Below are 20,852 nucleotides of genomic sequence, written 5' to 3'. Positions count from 1 at the left end.
GTATCAGAATACTGTAGCGAACTCGGGGGGCAGTCTGGGAGACCGTCACCACAGCCGGGACACGAGCCCGTGTCTCCCACTCCGCAAGCGACAACGTGACTGGTTAACGTTGTCGCTTGCGGAGTGGGAGACACGGGTTCGCGTCCCGGCTGTAGCGGTTCCCGGACTGCCCCCCGAATTCGCTACAATACAATGAAATACTTATGCTCGGCTCTCTATCTTAACACAAAGGACACAAGGACCAAGGACACACTATGCCAAAGACAAAAACCATTACAGACCTACACAGACTATGTACACAAATTCATACACTACACAATATAGAAAAGCACATGATAACACAACAACACACATATGGGTGCGTCAGCTGTCCTGCTCAGCCCGTGGAAAGAAGCTACTGAGACGGGTGGTGTGTGATTCGATGCTCCAGTACCGTTTTTTAGATGGAAGAAGCGAGAACCGAACATGAGCAGGGTGGCTGGTGTCCTTAATGATGTTTTTGGGATTTCCTTTTGCAGCAAGTGGTGTAATTATTATGACGTTGTGGTAGTTCCATGCCAGTAATTTTTGCTGCTGTCTTTACAGTCCTTTGAAGCAGTCTGCAGTCCTGAGCAGCCAGGCTACCAAACCACACTGTGATGCAGCCTGTCAACACACTCTCCATGGTACTGCCATACAAGTTAATAAGAATTATGGTGCTCATACCAAAGCTCTTGAGATGCCTCAGAAAATAGTCTCTGTTGTGCCTTCTTCGGGATGTTCAGAGACCATGTGAGGGTGTCTGTGATGTGTAAACCCAGAAATGTAAAACTCCACGATTTCAACAGATGAACCATTTATGGAAATAGGAATGTGAATTTCTCTGATCTTTCTAAAGTCAACAATGATTTCTTTTGTCTTTGTGACATTTAGTGAGAGGTTGTTATCATGCCACCATATGGTTAAACCTTCCACTAACCCCCTATAGGCCCTCTCATCACTTTCGTTTATAAATCTAATCACTGTGACGTCATCTGCAAATTTAATGACGCTGTCGGTAAACTGGGAAACAATCAGGAGAGAAATTAACAATAAAGCAAAGAGAAATGAAGTGTAACACAACTTGTGAAGCGTGTAAATTGAAAATATGAGAATACAAATTTACATATACAGGGTGCAAAACCAGCCGTCATCACAGAGAATAAACATGTCTCTGCGGAGATGTGAATCCACACCCATCAGTGATGAAACATGCTGGCGTTTCTCCTTGCACAGGTGTACCATCCTCCTGTTAACATGCATATAGGAGCATGATCCTTATCCGAAGAAGCAAATGGGACTCTTACACATATACAATTGTAACCGGTTATTTTCTTGCCCGGTGCGGTATTCGATACGGGGTGTATTGCACCACAAGGCGACGTCACTAACCGCTCGGCTAAAGGGTCAGACCCGTTAGCTAGGGGCTAACGTGTCTTATTAGTAGTTTACAGTCGTCACCCTCCCCGGAAGCGCGCCCTCGCGCTTTGTTATTCCCGCGCTCCGAAGAGACTTCTGAGGATCTGCACACTTCCGGATCCCACCGCTGCCACCAATGTAACCGGTTATTTTCTTGCCCGGTGCGGGATTCGATACGGGGTGTACTGCACCACCGTAAGTCTTATTTATGATCCGCATATTTGATTTGGCAAACATTTTACGCCGGATGCCCTTCCTGACGCAACCCTCCCCATTTGTCCGGGCTTGGGACCGGCACTAAGGATGCACAGGCTTGTGCATCCTCAGTGGCTGGTTTATCTAACAGAACAACATAATAATAATAATAATTATTATTATTATAATTATAATGAGAGCAGGATAAGCGGTTTGGATAATGAATGGATGGATGGATAATAATTTTATTTATATAGAACTTTTCTAAAACAATGCCACAAAGTGCTTCACAGAAAAATAAAACCAGACAGGGCAAAAACAAGAGTAAGACCAAACAAGTAAGAGCAAAAACAAAAAACAGGATAAATAAACACAAATGTCAAATATCTGTATCTAATGCTGCCTAGTTACGTTCTCCCGTCACCACCTTGCAGTCTCCAATCCCTTTTAGATCGTACCTTCTGCATAAGCTATAGTCCACATGTGTGTGTTTTCTTCCACTCTTATACGTTACCCTGTGTTCATCCCTCTTCTTGAAATATGTATTCACCACAGCCATTTCCATCCTTTTCACAAAATCCACCACCCTCTGTCCCTCTCCACATTCCTCTCCTTGGCATCATACCTGTCAATAAACTCCTCATCACCTCTGTTCCCTTCACCAACATGCCCATTGAAGTCTGCTCCAATCAGCACTCTCTCCTCCTTGGGTACCCTCTTCACCACTTCATCCAACTCTCCAGAATTCTTCTTTCTCTTCCATCTCACACCCAACTTGTGGGGCATATGCGCTGATAACATTCATCATCACACCTTCAATTTCCATTGGGTTTTTTTTCTAGACAAGAAACTGATCTCATCATTTCGAAAATGCAGTTATCAGGCTCTTGTAATCTCAGACCACGCCCCATACACCCATTTCACGCCGCGGCCATCTTGGATTTAAAAAAAACCAAGTGGTGGGAATTTAGCCACGCCCCCTTCTTACTCAATCGGAAATCAATGCAGCCGGGGGCAGCAGCAAACATGGTTTGGACTACCAACCTCGAGCACCTACCGTCATTTGCCACAATATGAAAACTAAGCTGGATCTTTTCTTTATCGAGTACTTTCTGCCTCTCCTGTGCCAGTGAGGAGAGACACACACACAGGGCTGTATTCAAAGAAGCTGTTTAATCACAATAAAATAAAAAATAAGATACATTTCATTTTTATACTGTACATTCAATATTTATACATTAGATTGTCCCATCTACAATATTTTTATTCTTTGTCCTTTAACTTTAACAAAACTGTTGGTTCATTTTAAACTAAAATATGTTCGGTCAACTGTCATCCTGTTGTAGCAATAAACTGGAACTCACTACCAACTCAAATCATCAATTGTTTACTAAACTAAGATAGTGATTGCTCATCTCAAGGTGTGGGCTAAAAAATGGGACTGTACTGAAATGAAGTTAAATATGTTTCAATCTATCTAAGGTTTGTGTGCACTATTTTCTTGTCAGCTGGATTTAACAAAGGTTTAAAACAGTGGTCCCTGAAAATGTGATAGGAGAGCACACACAGTCCACAGTTGGTTGACTGTTCCACTTAGTGAAAGGGGTATGACTCCATCAAAAATGTGGTACTCCTTTATGCGTCTTATTGACCGTTCGACGTGTATTCTCAAGCCAGCAATACTCTGTGTCTGTGAGCTCATCACAGCTAAACTGTTCACTTGGGCCTAAAAATGCAGGGATGACAAGTTTTACATCTATTTCATCGAGCAGGTCTTTGATAAGGAAGCCCTTATCAGCCATGACCTCATCACCTGACTCTAAGAGGTCCAGAACACCTGACCTCTTAGTTGTCTCCTTATCAGAAATACATCCTGTGTATAGATTACTTACCAGGCTAACTGACCCTGAGGGAGTGATCCCAATTAGGGATTTCAGTGTAGTGTTACTTTTATAATGGGAGTATGTCATGGTGTTTAAAACCTTCGAACTAGCTGTCTCGATGTGGATCTCTGTGCAGTCTAGTATCACTCTTGTGTTTGGGTAGAATTCCCTGAATACTGGTGGCATTAGCTCGTCTACTGCTGCTCTACTAGGCCATATTGGGAGGGTCCCTAACATAAAGAGCAAATAGTGGCCCGTGTCGTACAGTTCCTGCTGACTGTGGCTGGCGACACATTGAATCGTACAGATAAATCCAGAGCAAAAAAGCCCTGCCTCACACAGCACAAGAATAGGAAAAACTGATCAATCAGCGATAAATGCTCTGCATGGAAGCCAGACACAGAAATGTGTTCTAGGTTATGGCTGTTCCTTTGCATTTGAGTCCATTGCACCATGGACTCTGCAGTAGGCTGTAAAGCTAGGAAGAGTGCTTTGAGGGTGTGGTAATCCTTAAAACCAGTGTAAAATCTGATCAGATTGGGCGCACACTGGAAGCGTTCTAGACCAAAACGCTCACTTTTCAGCTTTTTATTTTCATCCTCCAGGAAAGCAATGTGTTTCTTTACTGCGTCAAGCTGGTCTTCCACAGAAAGGGGCTTCACGTCGTAGTCATGATCAGGTAGAGTCGCCCAAACCTCACTGGACACATGAGGATATGTCATACATGTGGGACGCAATATAAATCCACACATTTTCCTGTTATCAAGATGATGTGTCAGAACAGAGCTATCCACTATTGAAAGATTAGTGAATATATATACGTATATATATATACGTATATATACAGATTTATCTCTTTCCCTTCTTTGATAGGAGTTGCAGGATGGTACACAGCAGTACGACATGTTGCTTCCCGCAGTGTTTTCAATGAAGTAAGAAGGGGGCGTGGCTAAGTTCCCACCGCTTGATTTTTTTTAAATCCAAGATGGTCGCGGCGTGAAATGGGCGTATTGACTCTTGAGCTAACGTTACCAAACCAATCCTTATCTCTCTGACTGTGGCACTTTAACTCTTGCCTACTTTCTGAGGAAGCTTTCATCACATTTCTGTCTAATCAAATTATTTAATTTCTCGAAATAAATCGAACGCCAGACATATCCATGGACACTTTATGGGAGACATTGAAAGCTTAAATGGGGGGTCAAATTATGTCTTACTCTGCCTACACCCCAAAAACGTAAAATACAACGTATTAATGTCTTACAGGATGAAATCCTGGAACATGATAGAGTTTATGCCACTTCTCCATCAGCTGACCTATATGAAAATATCTGGCACTACAAATAAATTCTGAAGTTTTGTCAATTGGACATGCAGAGCACCTCCTTTTGAAATCACGCTCCAATAATTATGAACAGGGGGAGAAATCTTGTATAATTCTTGCATAGCAGCTTCGCCAAGCATCGACCTGTCAAACCATAGTAGAGATCTGTACTCCCTCGGATATAATCACTACTGACCATGATGAAATAAATGATACATTTCGTAATTTGTATTCAAAACTTTACGCTTCCAACCCCCCTGAAGATCCGTCATTATTGGATTCTTTTTTTTTTTCAAGAACTTGAGATCCCCTCCATTGGTGTGAATGTTAAAGATACACTTGAGGAGCCCATCTCTGAAATTGAAATAATGCAAGCAGTTGGAACCATGCAGAATGGAAAGCCAGATGGATTCTGAACCAAATTTTATAAGAAATTTTCAAAGCTTCTTTCCCTGCTATTGCCCGAAATGTTTGGTGACTCATTCAATGCTCATTCTCTACCCCTGTCATTATGCGAGTCCTCCATTTCTATATTGCTTGATAAGGGTAAGAACCCCCTTGATTGTGAATCTTACTGACATATGTCGCTACTTAATACTGATGTGAAGATACTGGCTAAAGCCTTGGTTGCCCGTTTAGGGACAGTGCTTCCATTTATAATTTCCCCAAACCAGACTGGATTTGTCAAAAAACAGGCACTCTTTTTTTAATCTTCATTGTCTTTTCTAGCATTCTTTATCCTAAGCCTGCTAAGACCCCTGAGGTGATGGTATCATTTGACGTGGAAAAGGCTTTTTACTGGATGGAGTGGGACTACCTTTTTTAATTGGCGAAAATTTGGTTTTGGTGATCATTTTAAATCCTGGGTCAGATCATGTACTCATCTCCGAAGGCCTCAATGCATACAAATAATATTATCTCTTCCTCTTTCCAGTTATGCAGAGGAACTAGACAAGGGTGCCCCTTAAGTCCCCTGCTCTTTGCGATATCAATAGAACTTCTGGCCATAGCCCTGTGTAGCAACCACAACATCTATGGCATTCATAGAGACCAGGAACATAAGGTATCACTTTTTTGCTGATGACCTGTTGGTTTTTGTATTGGACGCCTTAATCTACATCCCTAAGATTTTGACATTATTGAAAGATTTTGGAAAATTTTCTGGATATAAACTCAATTTACATAAAATTGATCTAATCCCAATTAACCCCACGGCAGATAAATGTCCACTTAGCACCCTTCTGTTCAAGATTTCACCTAACAAATTTACTTGGCATTTTTGTAACACGGAGATATAATGATCCTTTTAAAAAAATTATTTCTGATTTTTCCCTTTTTCTCCCAATTTAGTGGCCAATCGATCCCTATTTTAATTCAAACACCCACCCTTGTACCGCGTGCGTTCGCCAACTGCATCTCTCCGGCCGGCAGTCTCGAAGGAGACTGCCTCGCCACTTTCGTGACAAGGCAACTCCAGGCCGAACCACTGTTTTTTCCGACACACCCAGAGACGCATTCATGTGACGAACACAAGCCGACTCCGCCCCCCTCCCGAAGACAGCGTTGCCAATATCGCTGCTTCGTCGAGTCCGGCCATAGTCGGATCTGACGAGACCGGGGCGCGAACCCCAGTCCCCAGTGGGCAACTGCATCAACACAAAGCCAATGCTTAGACTGCTACACCACCACTGACTTATAATGATCCTTTTAAATGTAACTTTCTAACTCTGCTAGGCCATGCTAAACATGATCTGGAACACTGGTCTTAGCTCCTTCTGTCTCTCACAGGTCATATTAATGCAGTTATAATGAATATATTACCCAATTTTTTTTACCCCTTTCAGTATATAGCAGTTTATATTAAAAAGACATTATCTTCGCTAGATAAATTTATTTCATTTATTTGGAATGGAACAATTCCTTGGATACACAACGCAGTCCTTCAGAGACTCCGTGAAGCTGATGGAATGGCCTTATCAAGTTTTCAGCAGTATTATTGGTCCTGTAATATAAGGGCACTGTCCTTTTGGCAGTCTTAAGTTCATAGGCACCAACATTTCAGGTTGGTTAGCCTTTGAGATGTAATCTGTCTGTCATGTATCTTTGCACATGCTTCTCTGCTCAGCACTCCCTCGGGCTCACCCTATATCCAGATTTACTGATAACCCAGTCATATGTAAGTATATTTTTGAAACCAGTTAGATGGGCTTTCACATTCAAAGAGCTCCCTATTTGTACCCCTATTATAAAAAAACAAAACAAAAAAAACACAACAGTCTTTTGTCCCCTCTATTTCTGATGGAGCCTTTGAGTTTTAGAGTCAATGGAATATTCATTTTGGAGGATCTATTTATTGATGACACTTTTGCGTCTTTCAATCAGCTGTCTGAGAAGTTTAATTTACCTTGTAGTCACTTTTTTAGATATTTGCAGATTTGTGATTTTACTGTATCTAAATTTAATCGTTTCCCAGTTCTGCCTCCAAAGACCCAACTGGACCACATTCTTGAAATCAATCCTGCTGAAAAAGGGTATATCAGCAAATTGTATTATGCAGTTAATACTTTTGGCCAAATACCACTTGAACCCCTAAAAATGTCAGTGGGAGAGTGATATGGAAATGTCCATTCCAGAGGAAACTTGGAATCTAGTAATTAAAAGGATACTCTCCTTCTCTATATGCACAATACATGGCGTAATCCAGTTCAAAGTAGTGCACTGCCTTCATTGGCGCAAAGAAAAAAAATGGTTAAGATTAACCCAGATTTAGACCCAACATTTGACAAGTGCAAACAAGCCACTGCCAGTCTCTTACATATGTTCTGGTCCTGCCCGAAACTAACTCAGTTTTGGCGTTCCATCTTTGAGGCCTTGGCTGTTGTTTTACATTTCCCACTTGAACCTTCTCTTCTGAGTGCCATCATTGGGGTTGTTCCAGCTGGTGCACATTTAAATGCTACGTACTACGCAGGCAAACCTGTTGGCCTACACCACTCTATTAGCTAGGAGATTGATACTCTTGAAATGGAAGGAGGCTTCCCCTCCTACTGTGCATGTTGGATTTCAGAGGTTATACAGTCATTGAAAGTAGAAAAGATCAGATATACCATGACAGGATCTATATCCAAATTCCACTCGACACGGAAGCATGCCCTTTTTAGACTTTGTGGCGTTAGATGCTCAGTTAGTGGCCAGGGTTGACGGGCTTGGAATCTAAATCTCAACCATCTCTCTTTTATTCTCCTTTTCCCTTTTGCTTATTTATTTACTCTTTTTTTTTAGTCAATTTTCCCCCTTTTCTTTTGTTCATTTAATTTATGGTTGTTACTTGTTTACTTTGTTGGTTTTTGTTATGGTTTAATTTGGTTTATGTTGTTTCGGGTGGCATGCCAGGTGGGGTAGGAGTGTGGTGGGGGATTTTGTATGGGTCTGTTGGGAGGGTGGTTGGACAGGTGGGGTTATTGTAGTTGTGGGTCCATTGTTTGATTGGGTTATGTTTAAAAATTGAAAATAAACCTTGCTTTTAAAAAAAGAGAAGTTTGGTTCTGCTGGCATGTAGAATATGTCCTCAGTGATAATATTGACTTTAACGGGAGATAAGAAGGCCCTATCTTTTTCTGTGTGGCTGTATTATAAAAAATGTTCTCCCGTCAGTGTTAATTGAAGCTGTCGCCATGCATTGATAAAGGTATAATGAATATCTTAGCTGGCATTTCAGAGAATTTGCAATGTAAATGTGGACTGACATCATCCTGTGCATCAGGGGAGGAGGGCAGGAGGGAGGATTCCCATCACACAAGTAGGTGCTCTGTGCAACTTGAGACACAGTTACACGTCTGTTAGAGTGCACATGTCTCTCCCATGCAGGGGTAACATGACTTATCTGCAGAAGCTTAGGCTGACAGCTTCAGGGAACAATAATATAATATCTCAACTTATTTCATATCTCTGCATCTCTTTGGCCAGAAGGCCGCCCATCTCAGGGCTGCATGTATCCTGAACAAACTCAGTTTCCATGAACACTTTGCATATGCATGGTTTGCTTGCATACACACACACATGAAAGCTGTTTTGCATCAACGTGTGCTTTTGGATACTAGTGAGGCAGTGAATGTCCTGCATTTTCACGTTTTAGCTGCCATCACTGTTTTCTGTCATTCTGTGGTTTCGGTGGACCTTTGGACCGACTGTTATCTGCTGTTTGTAGCTTTGGTGACATAGCAGGGGATGCTTATTCTGCACAAAAGCATGTTGTGTACCAGTCAGGACTGGACTGTATGCTGAATGCCTAAAATGTAATGTTAAATAGAGAGGAGGAGAGATTTTGGTCTGTATTTATATGGAGCGAGGCTGGGGGATTTGGCTCCCATGGGTCCAGTCAATTGACAGAGTGAGAAATGGGGGTGGGTAACAATGTATTTTTAGCACCCTCAAAGATAGAAATGGAAAAATTAACAGAGTGGTTGGAGGTGGCCATGATGTTGCAGCATGAAAGTGACACCAATGATTGTGTTGAGGTTTTCTCAAGCTCGAAACGGAGGGTGGGGACTTTTTCAAGTGTGCATGTGTGTATGTAAAAGGGAGGGGCAGTCAGGGTGGCGTCATGACATCGAACAATAGAAGTATTATTTCTGTTCTTCCAGTACTGTTTGCTGTCTAGTTCTAGCCTCACTTGCCTCCTTGGGGTCCAGCAGTTGGTAGCAGAGATAAGACAGGCTTATCAGGGCTGTAGCCGTGCCACACAAACTAGCCACACTCTACCCTTTCTCCGCTTGCAGATTTGTCTGGGCAGCACTGGGCTGCTAAGCACATGCTAATACAGGCTAATACTGAGATGCAGATACCCGAGGAGCATCAAAGATAACACACACAGACACACGGCATGTGTTTGTGTCTACATTCTGTCTTTTGGGCTGACTTACATTTTGGTTATTTTCAAATCGGTCCTTTATTGTCCTTCTTGATGAAATTTGTTGCCACGATGTATACATGGAAATACAAGTTTACATACATACATCCATACACTTACACATGAGAACACAGGTATAGCTACACACTTCAAATATATATTCATGGCATTCAGTGGGATATGGGAGGTGTGGGTACACAGAGACAGACTTTCACTGGGGTATTTTGTTGAAAGCTGTCATGGCAGAGGAGACGAATTTCCTGCCAAAGGCTGCTTTTCTGCAATTCATAGACTTGTAATAAAAACCAGGAAGTAGAGGTGCAATAGAGTGAAGGATGGGATGAGGGGGTACCAAGGGTCATTTGGTGTGGTGGCTAGGCTCTAGAGGTTAGAGGTGGGAAAGCCAGTGTTTTTGTGTGCAATGTCTGTTCATGTCGGCGGCAGTTGACGTGATAAAGAAACAGATGGAGCAATACAGAATACAGTAGTATGGGTTGAATTATGCTTTTGTAGAGTAGCAACAGAAAGCAGGAGGAGGGGAGGGGAGGGGTGGCAGTAGAAAGTGCTTTGAGTTTATGAATAACATCGTCTTTGCTGGCATCATTCATGGATGCCCGTGGTTTGTCGATTTGAAACCCTATGATCCGCGGTGAGCCCGAGATATTTGAAGCTCTCCACCACCTCCACAGCCCCATTGTTGATGGAGATGGGGTTTATGGGCTGCGTGGTATACTGGGTTATCGATGAACAGCTCTTACGTCTCGGTCGTGTCTAACTGCACGTTGTTGCCCATGCACCGTCGAGCGAAAGTGGGAAATGTAGTGCTTGAAGGCTGTAGTGGAGTTAATATCATTAAGGAGTGCAAGTATGGAAGTATTTTCCGAGTATTTGAGGTATGTGGTTGTTGGTGGGGGGCTGATGCAGTTAGTAGGGTGGAGGGTGTATAGGAAAGGGCTCGGTGTTGGTGATATATGGTCAAAAGGACACAATCTTTTTGCGTGTAGTTCTTTGCGTCTCATTTTCAATGCAACCTTTGTTTTCTGCGACTTTGGTAGGAAACTAGTCTCTAGAGAGGCTTCTAGGTTCAGTATGTGCAGCTGGCGTCTCCATTGATATATTACAGATATGTTGAACAAATATTTACGAGACACTCGCAATTAATTTTCGCTTGTCTTTCATCTGGGAGTTGTTTTTTTTTCTAAATTTATTTCTGATTTTTCCCTTTTTTCTCCCAATTTAGTGGCCAATCGATCCCTATTTTAATTCAAACACCCACCCTCGTACTGCATCTCTCCGGCCGGCAGTCTCGAAGGAGACCGCTGCCCCATTCTCGTGACAAGGCGACTCCAGGTCGAACCACTGCTTTTTCCGACACACACAGAGACGCATTCACGTGATGAACACAAGCCGACTCCGCCCCCTCCCGAAGACAGCGTTGCCAATGATTGCTGCTTCATCGAGTCCGGCCATAGTCGGATCTGACGAGACCGGGGCGCGAACCCCAGTCCCCAGAGGGCAACTGCATCGACACAAAGCCGATGCTTAGACCGCTACACCACCGCGGACCGCTCTGGGAGTTGTTTTGACAGTTAACACACTCGCTCGCTGTGGCTGAGTCTCAAAGCTAATGAAACACTTTGCTCCACAATGTTGATAACAGCTCTGCATAATTACCAATCAGAATTATGTTTGATGCGACGCACAGATGATAACTCATGGTATATCCCATTTTTAGAAGCCGTTTGGAAAAGCCATTCCAGCTACTAGTGTTAAACCAATTAGCTTATTTCATGCATTTGTGTGTGTGTGTGTGTGTGTGTGTGTGTGTGTGTGTGTGTGTGTGTGTGTGTGTGTGTGTGTGTGTGTGTGTGTGTGTGTGTGTGTGTGTGTGTGTGTGTGTGTGTGTGTGAGTGAGTGTGTGTGCACTTGACAGATTGTGTGTTTGTGTATGGATGGATGGGTGGGTGGCGGGTTTTTATGAGCTGGATTTGTTTGTCTACTTACCCTGCACGGAGCTCGCCTAGATATGCTTCATATTTGTTCAGACAGTCGTCAGAACCCAGCTTTTATCTTCACTCACACACAGACACACACACACACATTATTCTACGAAAATGATTAATTCCATTGCAGACAATGGAAGCTCTTAAGAAATTCAGAAATTGCAGACAAGCTCTTAAGAAATTCAGAGTTAAAAACAGGAACAATCCTTGGTTGTGTTAGGAAATTGCTGAAAAGTTACATGAAAGGGATGCTGCCTGGCTCAAACAACTAAATCATCCTCTTTTTCTTTTTCTTGTTTTTTTTTTCTTTTTTCTTTGGAATCACATATTAACAGCATTTCTACATAATCGCCTTTAGTTAGATACTTTTATAAAGTGATCCTTCTTTTCTGCATTTTACAGAGTAATTGTAGAACACAAAAATAGAATCATCCTCTTTTTCATCAACAGCGTAATTAATATCTCACTGTTATTCAAAAGGTCAAATAACCGTTTTATGTTTCTGCACTATGCCAAAGTAAAGGAAACCCAACTCATTTTTGGAAAATGGTTATATCATTATACCATAATCCTATTACATCCTTACCCAATGAAATTGTTCAAGGTTCTACCACTATCTCAGAGGGAAAGAAAATATGCGATGCATTCAATGAACACTTTGTTGCATCAAGTTATTTATTTGAAACTGCTGGATTTTCCTCCCTCTGTCTCTGATAATGTACCCTGCAGGGCAAATAAAATAGGCACTCAGACCTTTTCGTTGAAGCCCTTTACTAATTTTGAAGTGTTTACTGCTCTTTGTTCTGTTAATCCAAAAAAGTCCACTGGGGTTGATCAGTTAGAGCCACGACTTTTACTATTAGCTCCACTTTCAGTTTATTGCTTAATATATATTTTTTAATCTGACTGTGGTAACAGAGGGCATTCCTTATTTTTGCAAGACAACATATGTCCTACCTTTGCATAAAGGGGATCAGTCCAATGAGCTAAGTAACTATTGACCAATTTCTAAACTATCATGTCTACATAAAGCATTAAAGAAACTGGCGAATGATCAGGTGAGAACATTTTTATCTCAACATTCCATTTTAAACTCTTATCAAACAGGATTTAGACCTTGACATAGTACTGTGATGGCAGCGTTGAATATCTTGGATGATTTTACTAGAGCATTAGGTACTAAGCAGGAGTGTGTTGCCCTTTTTATTGATTAGGGCTTTCGACCATCAATTTTTTTTGAAATGTCTGGAATCTATTGGATTTGATGAAACGTTTTGTACTTGGTTTAAAAATTATCTTAAGAGGTAGAACACAAGCTGTTGTAGCTGATGGCTATTGGTCCAGCTTTATGAGTGTTAATAAAGGTGTGCCACAAGGCTCTATTTTATGACCACTTTATTCACAATTTTTATAAATTAGTTAGGTGAAAAAGTTAGAAACATTACAATTTATCTGTACATGGACAAGGCTATTATCTAAACAACAATGCTCTCTGTTGCTCAGGCGGTTCAAAATGTGCATTGTGATTTCTGTGCTGTACAGCAAACTTTAATTGATCTTAAATTACTATTAAACTCAGATAGAACAAAATGCATACTGTTTTCTAGAATATAAACTAACAGTTCCACTGAAGTGTATATTGCTACTCTCAACCTGGCTACTAGCTTAGCCAGGTTTGTTTTTAGCCTGATGGCTAGGCTAGCCGGTCACTTTTATTGAGGATTTTAAGCTTTTAGCACTTTTACATACTTTTTAATGCCAATTTTATCACGTGATCGCACTTTCCCCCTCACTTATACTGTTGTATGACTTTCGGGATTGCTTTGGACTACCTGTCCCAGTTACCAGTTTAGCTAGACTCGCCTTTAGCCTGGCGGTTAAGCTAAACTAATTATAATGGTGTCGGCCACTGAACTCACCTGCAATAAAACCAAGCGTCAATCCATAGGGACTTTGATCGAAGATCTCCTACATCGCCAAGCTCAACTATGCTCTCGGTTAGCTGCCATCCAGTCTGACCCAGAGGAGCTCAGAGGTCTTGTTGACGGGCTGGGTCCTCAGTCGTAAAGGGAAGGAAATGGATCTCTATCCCTTCTCTCTATCCTGACTTTCACCTCACCCTGGCAAACTCATTCTCTCTGTTGACAGAGCTTGCTGATAGTATATCCTGGCCGGTTACCCCGGTGGCTGATGTCGGCAACAGAGCTACACCACTGACTGGGAAACGTCCTGCAACACCCAGCTTGGGGTGCTATCCACGTTACATACCCAAAACCAAGCGTTCACAAGTCGAGCTCACTAACTCCACACCACTGTCCCTTCAGCCTTCAGCTATCCAACTACCCTCTCCCTCCACCACTACCACCGAGGTCCCTACCGCGGTGGGTGTGGCAACTGACACTGATGGACGATCTACAACTGACACGATGATCTGCAATGACAGATGCCTCAATGGTCAACTTGAAATCCTTGTGATTGGCGATTCCATCCCCAGGTTCATTAAGCTCCCTGATAGCATAACTTATTGCTTCTCTGATGTAAAGTTTCCGATATCTCTGTACACATGCCAGCCATACTTGACTGCCATCCAACTGTCCATACTCTTGTTGTTCACATTGGAACCAATGACGTCATGTCAAAGCAATCATTAAAGCTACAGTCTGACTTTGAGTCCCTCACTCTAACCTTAGACAGCCTGGGCAAAAACTATCCTGTCTGGCCCCATTCCATCCCTAGGTAAAGGCCCAGAGCACTTAGCTACCGCTTCAGTCTGCACTGGTGGTTAATTAATTTTGTACTGCTACAGGCCATGGTTTCATTGACCACTTTGACTCATTCTGGCATAGGAGGGACTTTTACGATAAAGACAGTATTCACCCAATGGCGAGAGGGTTAAACAACTGACATATAACCTCATCCTTGTATAGCTTTTTCAGCCTCCTTAGCTGCATGCAGAGATCGTGCGTCAAACTCTGTATCTATCATGTGTCCCTCTAGCGCTCCCTCTGACAGGATACAGCCCTCTGTTTCTCTGGCTGAGCCTGGTCCTTTCCCAGTCCATGCTATCTCTGTCATGCTTGACAGTAGACTACCAAAATGTGTCAAACACTGTCAGTCTGAGTACACACTCAGTCAAGCCTTTCACTCCAACAGTGTTTGTGTTGTGTAACATAAGATCTCTGTTAAACAAGACTTATTCTTAACAATCTCATTTTATCTCATAATCTGTATTTCTTACTGTTAACTGAGACCTGGCTTAAAACCGGGGAATGCTGCCCACTAATAGAGCTCTGTCCTGCCAATTACTAGATCCTCAATCTCCCTAGGCTCACGGGTCATGTTTGGGGTATTGCAGTGATTTTAATGTGCACATTGACAACCTCTCGGATTCTCTTGCAACCAACTTTTTATATATTACCAACTCTTTTAACCTTGTTCAACATGTGTCTCGCTCTACGTATGACCATGGTCACACTCTTAACCTTGTTTTTACCCTTGCTCCGACCTTAAACGCTTTCCATGTTTAATTTTGTCTCTGACCACAAATGCATCGTTTTTGACACTATGCTTCAGTCTTCTGCTCAACCGCAGAAGTGCAATGCCATCTCTGCAGCTACTTTTTCATCTTGTTCTCTGATTCCTATACCTCCTCCAATGTTAATGATCTTGTAACCTGGTTCAATGTTCAGTGTGCTTCTGCACTAGATACCACAGCTCCCTACATTACCAGGTCATTTTTGTCAGCTAACTCTTGCCTCTGGATTAACGACAACATTCATCATCTGAAAAGGGAAGTCAGAAGAGTGGAGCATAGCTGAAAGAAATCTAAACTCGGAGCCCATGTCCTCTGTCTGCTGTCCATGCTCAACCAAAACATCAAAGAGGCCAGAGTTGCCTACTTTGCAGGTCTAATTAGGGACAATAAAGACAATCCAAGGTTCCTGTTTAAAGCCATTGACCGGCTTGTAAACCCTGTACATCCTGCTGTATCTGCCTCCTCCCCAGTAGACGGGAAAATTTTTGTCTTCCGTTGTTGACAAAATCAGTAACATTCTTTCTAATTTTAACGTTGCTAATATTTCCGCTGACTTATCCATTTACTGTCCTACGCTCTTGTCGGATTTCTCCCTAATCTCTCTGCACAATCTCATTGACACTGTATCCCATATACGCCTGTCCTCTTGTCCTTTAGATGTAATCCCCCACCCCCACCCCAAAATTCCTTATAGACATCCTGCCTACCCTGGGCCCTAGCCTGCTCTCTATTATTAATCTTTCTCTCACCTCTGGCTGTGTTCCTGATGGTTTTAAGATGGCGAGTGACCAACCTATTAAAAAAAAAAACCTGCCCTTCATCCAACAGTACTGAATAATTACAGACCCACCCCCCCTTTTTCTCCCCAATTGAACCTGGCCAATCACCCTGCTCTCCGAGCTGGCCCGATTGCTGCTCCACCCCGTCTGCCGATCTGGGGAGGGCTGCAGACTACCACATGCCTCCTCTGTTACATGTGGAGTCGCCAGCTGCTTCCTTTCACCTGACAGTGAGGAGTTTCGCCAGGGAGACATAATGCGTAGGAGGATCACGTTATTCCCCCCAGTTCCCCCTCCCCCCGAACAGGTGCCCCTACTGACCAGAGGCGGCGCTAGTGCAGCGACCAGGACACATACCCACATCCTGCTTCCCACCTGCAGACACGGCCAATTGTGTCTGTAGGGACGCCCAACCAAGCTGGAGGTAACACGGGGATTTGAACAGGCGATCTCCGTGTTGGTAGGCAGTGGAATAGACTGCCACACTACCCAGACGCCCCCACAGACGTATTTCAAAATTACCATTCATCTCCAAAATTCTTGGGGGGGAAAAAACATGGCACAGGAGCTCCACGCAATCATTGAAGGACACAGTATTTTCAATAAATTCCAATCCGTCTTTCGTTACCAACATAGTACAAAAATGGCACTACTAAGAGTGAAAAATGACATCCTCATGCAGGCTGATAATGGTGAACATTCTATCCTGTTCCAGCTTGACGTAACTGCTGCTTTTGATACTCCTGATCACTCCATCTTGGTTGAACGCTTAAATAACTGGGTTGGTATCTCGGGCTCTGCTCTCAATTGGCTCTCATCCTATCTGTCTAACAGGAAGTTTCAGGTTGTCATAGACAACTTTGTGTCCTCAACTGCTCTTATACTCTGTGGAGTTCCGCAGGGTTCATCCTTGGTCCCATTCTTTTCTCAATCTACGTGTTACCTGTAGGCATTCTGGTTAGCCAGTTCAATTGCATCTCGTACCACTGCTATCACTGCTACCACTGATGACATGTAGATGTATTTATCAGTTAAGCCAAATGATATGGGTAATATTGGTACCCTTCGTGACTGTCTGATTGCTATTAAGGAATGAATGTCACTCAACTTCCTTCAGCTCAATTCTAAACAAAACTGAGTTTCTCCTTAATTCAATTCAGTTCAATTTTATTCGTGTAGCCCAATATCACAAATTACAAATTTGCCTCAGTGGGCTTAACAGCAACACAACATCCTGTCCTTAGACCCTCTCATCGGATAAGGAACAACTCCCTAAAAAAAAAAACCTTTAACAGGGAGAAAAAATAGGAAGAAACCTCAGGGAGAGCAACAGAGGAGGGATCTCTCTCCCAAGACGGACAGCGTGCAATGGATGTTGTTTTCACGCAGTTTACATAATACAACATTGAAAGAGGATAACAGAATTATAATGGTCATAAAATTTATGAAGAACATGATGCACAGGATGTCAAGCAGTGTCCAGATGCCAACAGAACAGTCCAGGACCCAATCCACACGACCAGCATCATCAGTTAAAATAGAAAATAAAAAACTTATGTGAGGAGAGGAAGGGCAGGCAGCATCCAAATGGCGACCACCATCACCACGGAGACCAGGGAGGAGAACCGACTGCACGTGCACGCAAGAGAAACTCACATGATACCATTCAAACACAGAAAAAGAGAGCGGGGAAGACATCATTCAGAGAGAGAGAAAAGACATGTTAGAGAAGAGAAGTTTGCAATCGTCATTAGTCATAATCAATTAAGTCATCAACTAGTCATAATCTATACTCTGTAATCTATACTCGATAATCTTGTCGGCAGAACAGTGGTTGGTAAATTCAATGAGACAGAAAACCAACCCGCCATGCAGTACAGGTTGTGAAGCACTCAACTTAAAGGCAATTAATTGTAAGCTAAGGCAAAAAGATGAGTCTTAAGTTTGGATTTAAAGGACTCAACAGACTCTGATTGTCTGATGGCAGCAGGCAGGTTATTCCACAACAATGGAGCCTGATAGGAAAAGGCCCTGCCACCAGCTGACTTCCTTATTGGTCCTAATAAGATTGTCTCAAAAGTGAAACCTTGTATCGGCCCTCTGGCCACCAGTGTTAAACCCTCCTCAAGAAATCTGGGTATACTCTTTAACCAAAATCTGAATTTCAATGTACACATAAACAAGCTTGTGCAAACCTGCTTTTTCCAACTCCAGAACATCGTTAAAATCAATTCAATGCTATCGACCAGAGCTCTTGAATTACTAATCCATATCCCAATTTTTTGGTGCCTTGACTACTGCAATACTCTTTTCTCATGTCTCAGCCAAGCAGCGCTGCCCTGACTGCAACTCATGCAAAACACGGCAGCCAGGCTGTTAACCAATACCAATCTTAGATCCCACATCACACCAATCCTTCACTGGCTCCCAGTAAATTATAGAATAGACTTCAAGGTACTGCTTATCACTTAAAAGGCCCTACACGGTCTTGCCCCTTTATACATTTCTGAACTTTTGCATCCTTAATCCACCTCTAGGCCACTCAGATATTCCTACCAGGGTCTCTTATTTATACCCTGCTCCCTCCGCAAATCCAAGGGTGACTGTGCTTTTGCCATAAGGGCCCCATCTCTCTGGAACAGCCCCCCCCCATTAGATCAGCTGAGTTTGTTAACAACTTTAAAAAACTTCTCAAATCCCATCTTTACTGACTTACATTCCCTGTAATGGGGCCGTAATTTTTACTTTTCTGTATATAAGTGTATGTGTATGTTGTTTATTTTTTCCTGTATCTGTATCTCGTGCAGCACTTTGTAACTTTGTTTTAAAAAGGTGCATAAAAATAAACTCGTATTTACTTACTTACTAACATAATGGGACACCAATTGAGAGAGTATCCTCTTATAAATACATTGCTTTCTGGCTTGATAACAAGCGATGCTTCAAAAAACATATTAATTAACTGACTAAGTCCCTAAAAGCAAAACTGGCATTCTTTTATAGAAATAAGGCATACATTAGAGGAAGCAAATTGTTCAGTCAACCTTTTATCCATTATGGACTATGGTGATGTAATTTGTATGCATTCGCCTACCTCAACTCTTAAACCTCTTGATGCAGCGTATCATTCTGCCTTAGGATGGCTTTAGACTGCATGATTGTATACTATATGAGAAAGTTGGGTGGCAGTCAGCAGAGAGAAGAGAACGGCGCTGCATTCTGTTTATTTTCAAAGCGCTTCTTGGCAAGCTGCCGGGGTATCTTACATATCTTTTTAACTGTAGTTAATTTTCACACTGCGCTCAGTCCCAAGATTATTTGGTCCTCGAATATCATCATGTTAACACTGAGATTGGGAAAATGGCTTTTGCGCCATACAATTGGAACAGTCTGCAGAAGCTTTTAAAATTAGACAAACTGATCCTTAATAATCAATTTAAATCTCTTTTGACTGACATAGAGCAGTGTGGATGCACGTGTTTTCTTTGAATTGATGTTGTGCCTTATGTTGATGTCTTTGGCCTGTTTGTTATATAATCTGTTGATGTGTACTGTGATTCATGTGTGCGTTTACTGCTTTTATATGTATCGTAATCAGCCTGCCTTGTAAAACAGAGCTTGCTCTCAGTGGCCTTCCCTGTTTTAATAAAGGGGACAAACAAACCACTGTTTCTGTAAACTTGTGGGGACCCCTCATTGACTACATTCATTCCCTAGCCCTTAACCCTAACCTTTACCATCATAATTACATGCCTAACTTTAACACTTACCCTAGCGGGGTAATGGGCGGCACAGTGGCCCAGTGGTTAGCGCTGTTGCCTCACAGCAAGAAAGTCCTGGGTTCGAACCCTGGGGTTGTCCAACCTTGGGGGTCATCCTAGGTGACCCCCTGTGTGGAGTTTGCATGTTCTCCCCGTGTCTGCAGTGGGTTTTCTCCAGACGTTCTGGTTTCCCCCACCATAAAAAGAAACATGCATGTTAGGGTTTATACTCATGTCTGTTGTGCCCCTGAGCAAGGCAATGGAAAGAAGAACTGGAGTTGGTCCCCAGGCGCAGCATGAAGGTGGCAGCCCACTGCTCCTAGCTACACAGATCACAGCTAGGATGGGTTAATTTGCAGTAACTGAATTTCCCCAAGGGGATTAATTAAGGAAATTTAAAACCTTAACCTAATCCTAATTCTAACCTTAACCCTAAACCCAAGGCCTAACCCTAAAATGGACCCTTGTCCTCATGGGGGACTCATAAAATGTCCCCACAAGGTAGGTGGTTTCAGGTTTTTCTATGCTAATAGAGACATTTGGTCCCATTTGGTCCCCATTAGGATGGGGGGAAAAAAGGACACACACACACACACACACACACACACACACACACACACACACACACACACACACACACACACACACACACACACACACACACACACACACACACACACGCTCCTCTCCAAGGATGTCATTGATTCTGAGCTCCATGGCAACAGTGAGTGAAAGGGAGACAGGAGGGAAGAGATATTCCTTCAGACTGGCATGGCCTTCAGCTCAGGGATGAAGCTGTTATAAATAGCCCCTCGTATTACTAGGTGTTGGACAATAGGGGTGGGGGTGGGGGTGATGGGTTGCAAGACAGGGTCAGCAAGCACCACTGAGTCCTCTTTATTTGGAACGTTGTGTCTCAGTCAAACGGTGATCTCAGCGGTCTCAACAGTTTTCAGGGCAATCAGAAAATGACGTCCACCGTGGCCTTTCGCAGTACAGTCATCAGAAATGGGCATGTTTTTGGGG

Source organism: Lampris incognitus, chromosome 3, assembly GCF_029633865.1.
Source record: "Lampris incognitus isolate fLamInc1 chromosome 3, fLamInc1.hap2, whole genome shotgun sequence".
NCBI classification, from domain to species: Eukaryota; Metazoa; Chordata; class Actinopteri; order Lampriformes; family Lampridae; genus Lampris; species Lampris incognitus.
Note: the sequence above shows the minus strand (reverse complement) of the source record.